The sequence below is a fragment of the Cibotium barometz genome, chromosome 46, assembly GCF_041138505.1.
Source record: "Cibotium barometz isolate CiBa-2024 chromosome 46, ASM4113850v1, whole genome shotgun sequence".
NCBI lineage: Eukaryota > Viridiplantae > Streptophyta > Polypodiopsida > Cyatheales > Cibotiaceae > Cibotium > Cibotium barometz.
In genome coordinates, this window is record NC_141091.1 from 47,154,409 (window position 1) to 47,169,230 (window position 14,822).

The following is a 14,822-nucleotide window of genomic DNA, read 5'->3' on the forward strand; positions in this document are numbered from 1 at the left end:
CTTGATCCTCTTCATTCCTTTGCCCTGCATCTTCAAAGTCTGTAGCATCCCCAACTTCTTTATCATCATTTGTGTCATTTTTGTTGTCAATATCATCACCTTCCTCTTCGTCCTCTGTACTTGGTGGGTCATCAATGTGAAGATTTTGAAGGTTCTCTTTTTCTGCATCATCTAGTGTTTGCTTTTTTGTGCCGCCACTTGCACCACACCACTCTTGCAAGGACAGGTGACCGTCTAAAAGAGAAGAGCACTTTGATTCTAATGCCATCACTTCCAAATCATCTTTGCACAAAGCAATACATCGTCTCTTCTTTAGCAAGCTCTCCTCTAGCACAACTCCACCACAATATATCTCTACAACATAGCTCTGTTTAGGACAAAACCCTGTGATGAGACCATCAATAAAGCCTTTGTCGATGAATTCTCTATTTTGGCCACTAGATCCTGAGATGAATACATTTTTTGTGAGAACCTTATCAATGGCCTCAAACTTGTCAACCTTGCTGATGAAAAGAATAACAGTTACAATCTCAACTGTTCCAGATGTCCAGGCATCATCTTTTTGTGTGTGGATCACACCAAATTCATAGTGCACCTTTGTTGACTGGCTAGAAATCCCTTCGATAAGCATTCCAATGGTGATGAAATCAACAAAACACACAAGAATATATTCATATTGTGAGTTTAGTGTGTTCAAAGCAAGTGCCAACTTGGAGAAAAATTCTGACGAGAGCTACTCCTTTGTACCATGTAGGTCCATGATTGCCAGCTGAAATGGTACATGCTCTTCACTACAAAAGGCTATAATCTTTGTCATATCAAAACCCACCCCCCTAATTTTCCAAGGAATAGACTCTTGTTGAGATACAATACCCATAGATGCTCTATATAGGTGATTCAGTAAAGTTACTACACTTTTTGGAAGTGAAGGATTTTTTTTTGAAGGATTGAGAGCATCCCTAACAAAGGACTGGCTGTAACTCCTCAATTGATTATACTCATACTCCCCTAGCTTATATGTCTCACACACCTGTTCCCAAGTCATCTTTTCCCTTGTCAGATCAAAATAGAAGGCGGTTATTGCATCTTTGAGAACTCGATCTGTTTTTAGCTTCCAAGCCATCTCCTCCATATCCATTCTTTGATGGGTTTGCTTTCCCTTTTTAAGCAATATTCTCTTGTCAAGAAGTGATGTTTGAATGTCCAAAACTTCACTCTTCTGAAGGCCTAAAATGCACCTAAACAACGTTGGGCCTAGTTGGACTGTTCCTGGTGCCTGCTGAATTTGCCCACTCTTCAAAGTTGGAAGTCTGGGATTTTGATCAAGACCTTTAGTTTGGGTTTCTCCCTTTGTATTTGGTAGCAAGCCTTTTGCATAAAGCCTCATGATCTTAACCCAGTTCTGCCATAAATCATCATCACATAGAAGCAAGTGTAAATCATTTTTGACAAAGTTCTTATGTAATGTGTGCTCCGTGGTCTCCACAAAGGCCTGCAAAGTTGCAAAGTAAGAAGTTAGCCCCCTCACTATAGATATCACAAAATATTAGGAGGAATTATGCATCTATGGGTTTTCAATCATTTGAAGCTTATGCTCAAACTTGAGTTTGAGCCTCACTTGCAGTGCTAAACTAGTATATAATGGTGATGCTCGATCTTAGGTTTGAGCATCACCTCTGTATGCAAATCTAGCACTTGCAAGTGAGGCTCCAACTTAAGTTCGAGCCATAATTAGATATGCAAGTGCTACACCATCACAGAGAGGTGAGGCTTGAAGTTCAATTTCAAACCAAACTATTAAGTTTATGTAGTTTGAGAAGAAGCCTTACATGCATCTTTCTTATGCTACTGCTATACTTAAAACTATAGATCTATGAAGAAGTAAAGAAGAAGTAATGTAGGTCTATGATTTACCAATATATAGCAAAGAATCAAAAGAGTACCTTCCAAGACTCGTCCATCTTGGGTTGATTGACACCAGGCAAAGGTTTACTAGGACGACCGTTTGCATGCCATTGTGCTCGAGCTTGTAGAAGTTGATCAAGGAATGGCTCCTTTTGCATTGACTTTGCAACAGATAAATTCGCATCCTTGGAAATGTCACGAGAAATCTTGGGCGGGCAATTTACAATTATCTTACATCTCTTGAACCTGAATTGCTGACACAATGGAGGGGTCACTTTAGCCATATTTAGAGCTTGCAAGCTTTTTGCAGCACTAATGGAGTGTTGACCAGAGATAATCCAATATTCAACTTTATGAATATCTTCTTTTGCGAGTTTATCAAGGGGTTGTTTTGTAGCACGATTACAGGGCATCAAAATTGCAAGTATCTCCTCTTGCTTTGGGTCCTCAATAAAGTCTTGGGTCAAAATACGAACCCAATCCTTATTTAACCTTCTATACACATAGTTTGAAGGAGCATGATAACATTTCATCACATCAATGCTGAAGACCTCATTTAGACCAAAGGGATAATATCCCTTCTTTATTTCTAATGAGATAATTGCTTTGTTGTCCTTGTTTAGAGTCTCAACCTCCATTAGCTCGTCATCGGACACATCTATCTCCTTTGAACCACTTGCTGGTTTTGTCCTTTGCCTCTTTAAAGAGATTTCTTGAACCTTTGTAGAGTGCTTTGTCTTTCTCTTCTTTGCAAGTGCTTTCTCCTCTTCTTGCACTTGAGAGCCTGCCATGTCTTCAGCTGCTATTGTGCTTGCATCAAGGGCTTTTATTTTTTCACCCTCCTTTTTATGTTTTGAAGAAGTTGCACCAGCATTTGTAGATGCTTCAAGTGCACTCTTCACTATGGCCCTGCCTTTTTTCTCCACAATTTTCCTAACTGAGTGGTTGTCTCCTTTTCAGGTATGGACTTTTTTCGTGAATCCAAAGCCTTCTTTGCATGCCTCACTGCTTTCACCAGGTCCTCCACATTATCCACCCCTGAGTCTTCTTGATTGGAAAAGTCAATGATCTTCAATCCTAACTTTACAATACAATTGTCCTTTCCTAGTTTACTGCCAGTCATGTCTGCTGGGTGAAAAGTTTCCAATGATAAGCAAAACTTATTTGCTTTTGTAGTTTCTCCTTCTGGCAATACAGTGCATGTGAAGCATGGGTTTGCTCTTGCATCCACATCATCCTTAGCGTCTACCACAATCCCCATATCTCCATATGATGTATCACCTTGAGACAAAAACAAATGGAGGATCTTTTTGAAGTTTGCACTAGCATCGTAGCTATCCACAAACCATTTTACTCCTTCTTTGTTACTCAATTCGAAGGTTTTATCCACCTTAATTCTAGGAGTGACACTTTTAGCTTGAGTGGTTGTTTCGAGAGCATCCAGAGTAAAGATTGGTGCACCATGTGGTTGCGAGGTAGCGGGCGCTCTGCTAGCTTCCATTCCTGTGAAGCAAAAAAAAGTTTCAAAACCTTAGAAAAAAATGGATTTAAATGCTACATATCAAATCAAAACCTATCAAACTTAAGAAAATGCATGTTACAAAAAGTTTTCTTGAATAGCAAGAGCCTCACTTGCATTTACTTAATCTATACAGAAGCTCGACTTAAGGTGGAGCCTAGATCCAAGTTGTGCACTCATATGCTAGGGGTACGCTAGCATAGAGAGACAAGGCTCAAACTGAAGTTTGAGCCTTAAGGCGAAGTTCCATGTATGGGAGGCTTGAACTTAAGTTGGAGTCTTAAGAGGCCAGAGTACACTAGCATGGAGAACAAAGGCTCAATCTGAAGTTCGAGCCTTAAGGCCAGTGTACACTAGCATCGAGAGCCAAGGCTCCAACTCTAGTTCGAGCCTTAAGGCCGGTGTACACTAGCATGGAGAACAAAGGCTCCAACTCAAGTTCGAGCCTTAAGGCCGAGGTAGCATGGAGAGAAAAGGCTCAAACTTAAGTTCAAGCCTTAAGGGGCCGGGGTGCATTAGCATGGAGAGCAAAGACTCAATCTAAAGTTCGAGCCTTAAGGGACCGAGATGCACTAGCATGGAGTGCAAAGGCTCAAACTGGAGTTCGAGCCTTAAGGAGCCGGGGTGCACTAGCATGGAGATCAAAGGCTCAATCTGAAGTTCGAGCCTTAAGGGACCGGGATGCACTATCATGGAGAGCAAAGGCTCAAACTGGAGTTCGAGCCTTAAGGGACCGGGATGCACTAGCATGGAGAGCAAAAGCTCAATCTGAAGTTCGAGCCTTAAGGGGCCGGGGTGCACTAGCATGGAGAGCAAAGGCTCAATCTGAAGTTCGAGCCTTAAGGCGCCGGGGTGCACTAGCATGGAGAGCAAAGGCTCAAACTCAAGTTCGAGCCTTAAAGCCAGAGTACACTAGCATGGAGAACAAAGGCTTAATCTGAAGTTCGAGCCTTAAGGCCTGTGTACACTAGCATCGAGAGCCAAGGCTCCAACTCAAGTTCGAGCCTTAAGGCTGGCGAGAGCCAACTCAAGTTCGAGCCTTAAGGCCGGTGTACACTAGCATCGAGAGCCAAGGCTCCAACTCAAGTTCGAGCCTTAAGGCTGGCGAGAGCCAAGGCTCCAACTCAAGTTTGAGCCTTAAGGCCGGTGTACACTAGATTGGAGAACAAAGGCTCCAACTGAAGTTCGAGCCTTAAGGCCGGTGTACACTAGCATTGAGAGCCAAGGCTCCAACTCAAGTTCGAGCCTTAAGGCCGGTGTACACTAGCATTGAGAGCCAAGGCTCCAACTCAAGTTCGAGCCTTAAGGTTGGCGAGAGCCAAGGCTTCAACTCAAGTTCGAGCCTTAAGGCCGGTGGAGAACAAAGGCTCCAACTCAAGTTTGAGCCTTAAGGCCGGTGTACTAGATTGGAGAACAAAGGCTCCAACTCAAGTTCGAGCCTTAAGACCGGTGTACACTAGCATCGAGAGCCAAGGCTCCAACTCAAGTTCGAGCCTTAAGGTTGGCGAGAGACAAGGCTCCAACTCAAGTTCAAGAGCTAAGGCTCCAACTCAAGTTCGAGCCTTAAGGCCGATGTACACTAGATTGGAGAACAAAGGCTCCAACTCAAGTTCGAGCCTTAAGGCCAGTGTACACTAGCATCGAGAGCCAAGGCTCCAACTCAAGTTCGAGCCTCAAGGCCGGTGTACACTAGCATTGAGAGCCAAGGCTCCAACTCAAGTTCGAGCCTTAAGGTTGACGAGAGCCAAGGCTCCAACTCAAGTTCGAGCCTTAAGGCCGGTGTAGATTGGAGAACAAAGTCTCCAACTCAAGTTTGAGCCTTAAGGCCGGTGTACTAGATTGGAGAACAAAGGCTCCAACTCAAGTTCGAGCCTTAAGGCCGGTGTACACTAGCATCGAGAGCCAAGGCTCCAACTCAAGTTCGAGCCTTAAGGTTGGCGAGAGCCAAGGCTCCAACTCAAGTTCGAGAGCCAAGGCTCCAACTCAAATTCGAGCCTTAAGGCCGGTGTACACTAGATTGGAGAACAAAGGCTCCAACTCAAGTTCGAGCCTTAAGGCCAGTGTACACTAGCATCGAGAGCCAAGGCTCCAACTCAAGTTCGAGCCTTAAGGCCGGTGTACACTAGCATCGAGAGCCAAGGCTCCAACTCAAGTTCGAGCCTTAAGGCCGGTGTAAACTAGGTAGATTGGAGAACAAAGGCTCCAACTCAAGTTCGAGCCTTAAGGCCGGTGTACACTAGCATCGAGAGCCAAGGCTCCAACTGAAGTTCGAGCCTTAAGGCTGGTGTACACTAGCATCGAGAGCCAAGGCTCCAACTCAAGTTCGAGCCTTAAGGTTGGCGAGAGCCAAGGCTCCAACTCAAGTTCGAGCCTTAAGGCCGGTGTACACTAGATTGGAGAACAAAGGCTTCAACTGAAGTTCGAGCCTTAAGGCCGGTGTACACTAGCATCGAGAGCCAAGGCTCCAACTCAAGTTCGAGCCTTAAGGTTGGCGAGAGCCAAGGCTCCAACTCAAGTTTGAGCCTTAAGGTTGGCGAGAGCCAAGGCTCCAACTCAAGTTCGAGCCTTAAGGCCGGTGTACACTAGATTGGAGAAAAAAGGCTCCAACTGAAGTTCGAGCCTTAAGGCCGATGTACACTAGCATCGAGAGCTAAGGCTCCAACTCAAGTTCGAGCCTTAACAAAGGCTCCAACTCAAGTTCGAGCCTTAAGGCCGGTGTACACTAGCATCGAGAGCCAAGGCTCCAACTCAAGTTCGAGCCTTAAGGCCGGTGTACCGGCCTTAAGGCTCGAACTTGAGTTGGAGCCTTGGCTCTCGATGCTAGTGTACACCGGCCTTAAGGCTCGAACTTGAGTTGGAGCCTTTGTTCTCCAATCTAGTGTACACACCTTAAGGCTCGAACTTGAGTTGGAGCCTTTGTTCTCCAATCTAGTGTAGCCTTAAGGCTCGAACTTGAGTTGGAGCCTTGGCTCTCGATGCTAGTGTACACCGGCGTTGAGAGCCAAGGCTCCAACTCAAGTTCGAGCCTTAAGGCCGGTGTACACTAGATTGGAGAACAAAGGCTCCAACTCAAGTTCGAGCCTTAAGGCCAGTGTACACTAGCATCGAGAGCCAAGGCTCCAACTCAAGTTCGAGCCTTAAGGCCGCTGTACACTAGCATCGAGAGCCAAGGCTCCAACTCAAGTTCGAGCCTTAAGGCCGCCCGGTGTACACTAGGTAGATTAGAGAACAAAGGCTCCAACTCAAGTTCGAGCCTTAAGGCCGGTGTACACTAGCATCGAGAGCCAAGGCTCCAACTGAAGTTCGAGCCTTAAGGCCGGTGTAGACTAGCATCGAGAGCCAAGGCTCCAACTCAAGTTCGAGCCTTAAGGTTGGCGAGAGCCAAGGCTCCAACTCAAGTTCGAGCCTTAAGGTTGGCGAGAGCCAAGGCTCCAACTCAAGTTCGAGCCTTAAGGCCGGTGTACACTAGATTGGAGAACAAAGGCTCCAACTCAAGTTCGAGCCTTAAGGCCGGTGTACACTAGCATCGAGAGCCAAGGCTCCAACTCAAGTTCGAGCCTTAAGGTTGGCGAGAGCCAAGGCTCCAACTCAAGTTCGAGCCTTAAGGCCGGTGTACACTAGATTGGAGAACAAAGGCTCCAACTGAAGTTCGAGCCTTAAGGCCGGTGTACACTAGCATCGAGAGCCAAGGCTCCAACTCAAGTTCGAGCCTTAACAAAGGCTCCAACTCAAGTTCGAGCCTTAAGGCCGGTGTACACTAGCATCGAGAGCCAAGGCTCCAACTCAAGTTTGAGCCTTAAGGCCGGTACACCGGCCTTAAGGCTCGAACTTGAGTTGGAGCCTTGGCTCTCGATGCTAGTGTACACCGGCCTTAAGGCTCGAACTTGAGTTGGAGCCTTTGTTCTCCAATCTAGTGTACACACCTTAAGGCTCGAACTTGAGTTGGAGCCTTTGTTCTCCAATCTAGTGTAGCCTTAAGGCTCGAACTTGAGTTGGAGCCTTGGCTCTCGATGCTAGTGTACACCGGCGTCGAGAGCCAAGGCTCCAACTCAAGTTCGAGCCTTAAGGCCGGTGTACACTAGCATCGAGAGCCAAGGCTCCAACTCAAGTTTGAGCCTTAAGGTGGAGTCTATATCCAAGTTGTGGAGTCTATCTTGGATCAGTTTTACAGGTTCTCGACGTATGTGAAGATACAAAAGAGAGCAGCAAGTGGTGCAAACAATCTACGACGAGCAACGATCGACAAATGACACACTTAGCGTGCAATCAAGTAAGCGTTTATATTGAAGAAAACAAGAAATCTCAAGCTCAAGGCTCGAACTTGAGTTTGAGCCTTGTCTATTACACAAGTAAGTAGGAATAGAGAGGGAAGCTAGGATAATCCAATAGAACAAGTGGGGTGTGGGTGAAGATGGGTATATAACCAAAAGTCAAAGTAACTATAATCAAAAGACCTGGGACGTGGGACCTGGGCCTGGGCCTGGGCCTGGGCTTGGGCTTGGGCTTGGGGAATGAGCCATTGTGCATTATATAGATTTTAGTTGAATTTTTAATCGCATAGTTTATAAGTATATTTGGGTGTATGAGAAAAATAGGAAAGAAAACAAGAAATCTCAAGTTCAAGGTCAAGCTCAAGGCTCGAACTTGAGTTTGAGCCTTGTCTATTACACAAGTGGGGAAACTAGCCTAATCCCATAGAACAAGTGGGGTGTGGATGAAGATGAGTATATAAGTATATTGGGTGTATGGGAAAAATAAGAAAGAAAACAAGAAATCTCAAGCTCAAGGCTCGAACTTGAGTTCGAGCCTTGTCTATTACACGTGAGGAAACTAGCCTAATCCAATAGAACAAGTGGGGTGTGGATGAAGATGAGTATATAAGTATATTGGGTGTATGGGAAAAATAGGGAAGAAAACAAGAAATCTCAAGCTCAAGGCTCGAACTTGAGTTCGAGCCTTGTCTATTACACAAGTGGGGAAACTAGCCTAATCCCATAGAACAAGATGAGTATATAAGTATATTGGGTGTATGGAAAAAATAGGGAAGAAAACAAGAAATCTCAAGCTCAAGGCTCGAACTTGAGTTCGAGCCTTGTCTATTACACAAGTGGGGAAACTAGCCTAATCCCATAGAACAAGATGAGTATATAAGTATATTGGGTGTATGGAAAAAATAGGGAAGAAAACAAGAAATCTCAAGCTCAAGGCTCGAACTTGAATTCGAGCCTTGTCTATTACACAAGTGGGGAGACTAGCCTAATCCCATAGAACAAGATGAGTATATAAGTATATTGGGTGTATGGAAAAAATAGGGAAGAAAACAAGAAATCTCAAGCTCAAGGCTCGAACTTGAGTTCGAGCCTTGTCTATTACACAAGTGGGGAAACTAGCCTAATCCCATAGAACAAGTGGGGTGTGGATGAAGATGAGTATATAACCAAAAGTGAAAGTAACTATTATCAAAAGACCTGGGACCTGGGGCCTGGGCCTGGGCTTGGGCTTGGGCTTGGGCTTGGGCTTGGGGAATGAAACCGAAATCGAAACCCAGCTTTCTGCCGGTCCGACCCGACGCTCCTCCGTCTTCCTCTCGCAAATCGATTCTCCTCATCCGGAACGGAGCCGAGTCCGCGCAAATCGAAGAATCCTCCTCTCGGCGCAGCTCCGTCCTCTCTCCCCCCTTCCTCCTCCGTCGGCGCAGCTGCAGAACCCGCCCCCTCCCTTCCTCGGCGCAGCTCCGCCCTCTCTCCCCCCTTCCGTCGGCGCGCAGAACCCCCCTCCCTTCCTCGGCGCAGCTCCGCCCTCTCTCCCCCCTTCCGTCGGCGCGCAGAACCCCCCTCCCTTCCTCGGCGCAGCTCCCCCCTCTCCGCTCTGCAGCCACCCTCTCTCCCCCCTTCCTCCTCCGTCGGCACGCGAGAACCACCCCCCTCTCCCAGCGGGGCGAGCAGAACCCCCCCCTCCTGCAGCCACCCTTCCTCCGTCGGCGCGGCGCGCAGAACCCGCCGGCCCTGACGGCCGCCCCCCCCCAAAATTCAAATCAAGCGCACCCTGGAGCAGATCTCCCTGCAGCCCTGCGTTTCTAGCGGTTTCTTTTCCTCGGATACCTCAAGCATCCGCCGTCAAGATCAAGATTGTGCAACATCGGAGACTTCAGAAAGTAAGTCCTTCTTTAAATGATTGTCTCTTGGGAAACTAGCATATACATGAGGTAAGGATTATCACTTCAATTGGGACCTCTTAATAGCAAACTAGCATATGAAGGTGAGGCTCAAACTTTGGTTGGAGCCTCCAAGCAAACTAGCATCTATGGGTCAGGTTCAAACTTTACTTGCAGCTTCCTAGAAGCGAACTAGCATCCGCAGGTGAGGCTTTAACTTTTGTTGGAGGAGCCTACCATTCTAGCTAACATATGCAAACTAATATATGATGCAAGTGAGGATGATAACTTTAACTGGAGCCTCCTAGTAGCAAACTAACATATGATGGTGAGCCTCATGGAGCCTCCTACAAAGTATATGCAAGCAAAGGCTCAAGCTTTAGATGGAGCCTAGCCTCTTAGCAAATTAGCATTGATAGGTGAGATTCAAACTTTGGTTGGAGCCTGAACTCATGTTGAGATTGAATTACATTTATAGTTTTGTGTACTACCGCAAAAACATCGCTTCAGTCTTTCTTATTGAGATTTTGATTTTTTCAGGGATTGGAGGGTCTAAAACAAGGTGCTTCAGTGTTTCTCATTGATGGTTCTGCAAGGAAGGCACGCGGGGTTATTCATTCCATTGATGCATCTCAAACATGTGGTTTTCAATTCATTGGTGAGACATGTGCAGCAATACATGTTCAACAAAGCTTTGATGACACATTTCTCATTCCATTTGCCACAATGGATGCACGAACAGTGTCTCAAGCAGTTGGAAGCATCATCAAATGGCCATTGGTCAACCTTGTTATGGACAGAGACATTACTAATACCAAAGAGGATAATTTTGCGAAACTTCTTGTTGATCAAGAAGATCACTTTATAGATAGGGAGAGCTGGAAAGAGAAAAGTGTCATCCTCTGGGATGACAACAGATCTACAAAACTTGGCAATGGAGTAGTATTGCTGGTCCACCCATATGAGGCTATAAATTGTAGAGAACTAGGGGAGAGTAGCTTGGGTGTCATTATAGAAGGATCTTTGCATCCAAGTTCAACTTGTGTTTCAGGTTTGAATTTGGTTAGTTGGCCGATTAGGAAACTCACATTTGAGAATGGTGAACCATTAGTGAAGGACACAGAATCTTCTTCTATTGATGAGGGTATTCAAGATCACTTCATGCAAAAAAATATTGATAGTCTAAACACTTCAAGTGATGAAAAAGAGGATGATGATGTAGAGGGCAATGATGGTGATAGTTCTGATGACAAACACCATGATGCCATGATCACTGACTATGATATCATTGAAGGGACAAATAAGAAAAGGAGCTATGTCCATAGGGTAAGGGTAATGAAAAATTACGATAAAACCCATGGAGCTGGCAAAAAATGTGATGTTGCAAACATTCACAACGTCGCAACCATTGATTGTTGTGAGAACCGATGTTGTCAAATTGGAGATATATCCAAAATCATGCAAGCTAGGGTACACTTTTGGGGACAGAGCTATAGTACACGATACACATTTGTACTAGATTGCATGGGCATGGCCTATAGACAAGGTCAAGATGACGAGTGCTTTGAGTTCACATTTGATGGGAAGAAGGTTTGTAGTAAAGCATGGTATGTAATGCATGGCATCGGTAAGTCAACGTTCTATAGGCTCAGAAAGAAGTTCTTGAATGGTGCATGTAATGTCAGTCATGGCAACAGTGGGATAATACGGAAGGGCATGACACATGTTGAGATGGCAAAATCAATCATACAGGGCTTCATAGATAATAATGCCGATCAAATGCCACATAGGTCAAGGACAACTATGCATGGAGCTCGCGAGACCCAACGTGTTCTACCAACAATGTACAAACAGGTGGACATATTGCGTGAAGTGAATGACACACTTGTCTCGTTCGAATACCGACCACTGTCACAACCATCATTCTCAAGATTGTGGAACACAGAGTTCAAGACAATTAGTTTATCAAAAACCAGCACGTTCTCAAAATGCGACATTTGTACGGCAATCAAGGTCAAGTTGGAATCAACAAAAAATCAAGAGGAGCGTGCCAGATACATGGCACAAAGAAGGGCACACATGTTGAAACAAATGAGTTGTAGAAATCTATACTATGCTTGGAGGAGCTCTTCCGAAATGAACCCAAACAGGTATTTGTGTATTATACATGATAAGATGGACCAGAGCAAGACTGCCATACCACAAATTAAACCAGTTCCTAAATCTCTCAATGGGGTTGAGAGGCTTCCAGTATCCTTAACAGGAATGCTCACTCATGGACATGGACAAACAGCTTATGGTCACTTTGCCTTGGGGTTATGGCCAAGTGATCCCAACTTCACAATTTCGTCTCTCTCAAAATGTTTAAGAAACTTAGAAAGAGGAGAGCAACACATGTATGGTGACTTGAGCTCACAAAACTCAGATGCTGAACCACGAACAGATCTTTTTGATTGTGTTTTGTCTACTATGGCCCTGTATCAGCATATGGAAGTACTGAAGGAGAGAAATGCATATTGCAAGCAAAGCATTGAGGATGCAGATGCAGAGACAGAAACAAATGTGGATATAGAGGGAAATTGTTCTTCACATAGAGGGAAATTGTTCTTCACATATGCAGTCAGTCTTTCATACTAACACACATGTGCAAGATAGGGGCAATGGAAATGCGTCAAGTTTAATGCCATCAAATTCAAGGACATTTTTTAAGAGATTGCCAAGGACGTTGTTGTTGCAACTTGACAATTGTGGTTCTGAAAATAAGAACCGTTATGTATTTGCCTATCTATCCCTATTGGTTGCACGAGGAGTGTTTGACATGGTGCAGCTTGGTTTTCTTATGGTTGGTCATACTCATGAAGATATTGATGCATTGTTCAGTCGCTTCTCTGAGAAGTTAAGGAAACAAACCATTTTCACATTTCCACATTTGATGAAGATCTTTAATGAGTGTGTTAGCATGCATCCAGCACCCTTTCTCCTACAAAAGGTGGCAGACTTCAAAGGCTTTGTCAAGGGATGCTTACATGATGGAGCCGATAGCTTGATTGGACATTCAAAGCCATTGCAATTCAGGTTTTATATGAGTGATGGAATACCTTTGATGCAATACAAAGTACACCCCAAAAATGTTGATTGGTTACTAGAAAGCGGTATAGAGTTATGGAAGAGAAATGACCAGGGAGGACCCAAGCTTCCTGAAGGTTTTCCAAAAGTATTGCCACCCTTTGAGTATGTTAAGGAAAATGAGAAGGTTGTGGAGGGCTTAAAAAAACATGTCAATTGGTGGAAAGAGCACTTGCAAGAGAAAGGAGACCAAAGTGATTATGCTAAGTGGATCAATCCGGTCCTTGCCTATTGGGAGAATCTTATGCTAAACATGCAAACCCCTAGTGCAAGGGAAGACATTGGATTTTATGACTTTTGGCCAAGGAGTGTATGCAAAAAAGCTGAGCCTCTTAACCTTCAAGTGGAGGATAATGTAGATGAAGGGTTTGATGTAAATGAGGACCATTATTGTGGTCCAATGCGCAACAAACCTGCTGAAGAGTTCAACCCGACTCTTGATGTGTCTAAAGGAGATTTTGCGCTTGTACAACCTTGTGATGCAAATTACCCAATATGGTTGGGAGTGACAACAAGTGATGTTGATCAGAACAACAACTCAATAAACTACCTACAAGTTCAGATACAATATTGGGCACCAATTTCAAAGAAGAAGAATGCAAGTGATGTGGAGGTTTATAAGGATTGCTGGAACAAGTATTGGTGAGAGAACAGAAATGATCCTCAGCGCTGGGAAGATACTAGCTGCATCATTTGGGCATGGAAGCCCAAGGGTGGACGACTTCCAGAGAAAATCAAGATTCCAAAGGCTATAATACTGAAGGCCAAACAGAATCAATTGAATCAACATGTCAGTAAAGTTGAGCAAAAATAATTTGTTAGCATATGGGCAACTAGCTTCGTAATCTTTTAGCAATGTTGTATGAAGCTACCAAACTCATAGTTCGATCATTATTCAAATTGTAAGGCTTTCTTAAGCTTTTAGATTTATGGTTCACCCATTGTTCAAGAATTTTGATTCAATACAGATAGTGATCTTTTTAATTCTATCACCTAGACTTTCTTACAACTTAAAGTTACATTGAATATCCTTTCTTTGTTAAAATTTCTGTATTTGATGGTCAACTGGAGGCTATGTGATATAAACAAGCTTAATTCCTGGTGTGCAGGCAAATTTACATCCCACCACCAACATCATATACACTTGTTACAAATGTACAATAGTATATAAATCATATCGCATTATTCAAATGCTTGTTGAGAACATCCAATAATAAATCTTGCAGATCGTACAGTAAACATTGTATTGGATCTAACAACAAAGAATGCTTGTTGAGAACATCCAATAATAAATCTTGCATATCGCACAATAAACATTATATTGGATCTAACAAAGAATTGTCCCAAAATTGTGCATATTTTCCAAAATTCCTAAATTTGAGTTACCAACCCTAGCATCTCGTGAAGGACTCTTTAGTATGCATCAAACTCATGTACACTCCACTCAATCTCTAGAGGCACCTCAGGCTCCCGATCTCTGCCATCGACGATGTCGAGTTGTCCCAAGTCAGCAATTGAGGTAAAATCAAGAGGCCTACCAACCCTAGCATCTACTCGAGCGAAGCTGGAGTGAAGATTGTCAATGCCCAAAACTCTGTATGTCACTAGGTCGACGCGTGTGTGGCAAGAGGGACATGCTGAGAAGTGTACTAGATCCTTGGTGATGCAAGAAAAATGGAAACAATGTCCACATCCCAAAGCATATCCACCAGTACTGTTAATTTCCTCGATACAGAGAGTGTAGCAGCAGGTATCAAGGAGGAATGGTGGTGCATCCTAAGGGAGAGGTCATCGAAAAACCTCTCTAATAGGCCATGGATATAAAGGCAAGCAGGGTACTATCATGTCTGAGGATCTGCGGAACTCCCAAACATGCAGCATCAACTGCTCTGCCCTATGCTGTTGCAATCCACTCCATAATCATGTGCTGTTGCGCCTCAGCTCTAGAACTCTCTACCTCAGTCCGAGCAGCCTACGCAAAAAGTAAAGCATAAAAATAATTGATTAGTCTCTCTCATTAGGTATTACTTAAAGAAATTTATAACTTAGGACCTTAATTATAACTATTTTACGTGCAAGAGAAACCTACCTACTAGATGTCAGACTCTCTCGCATGCC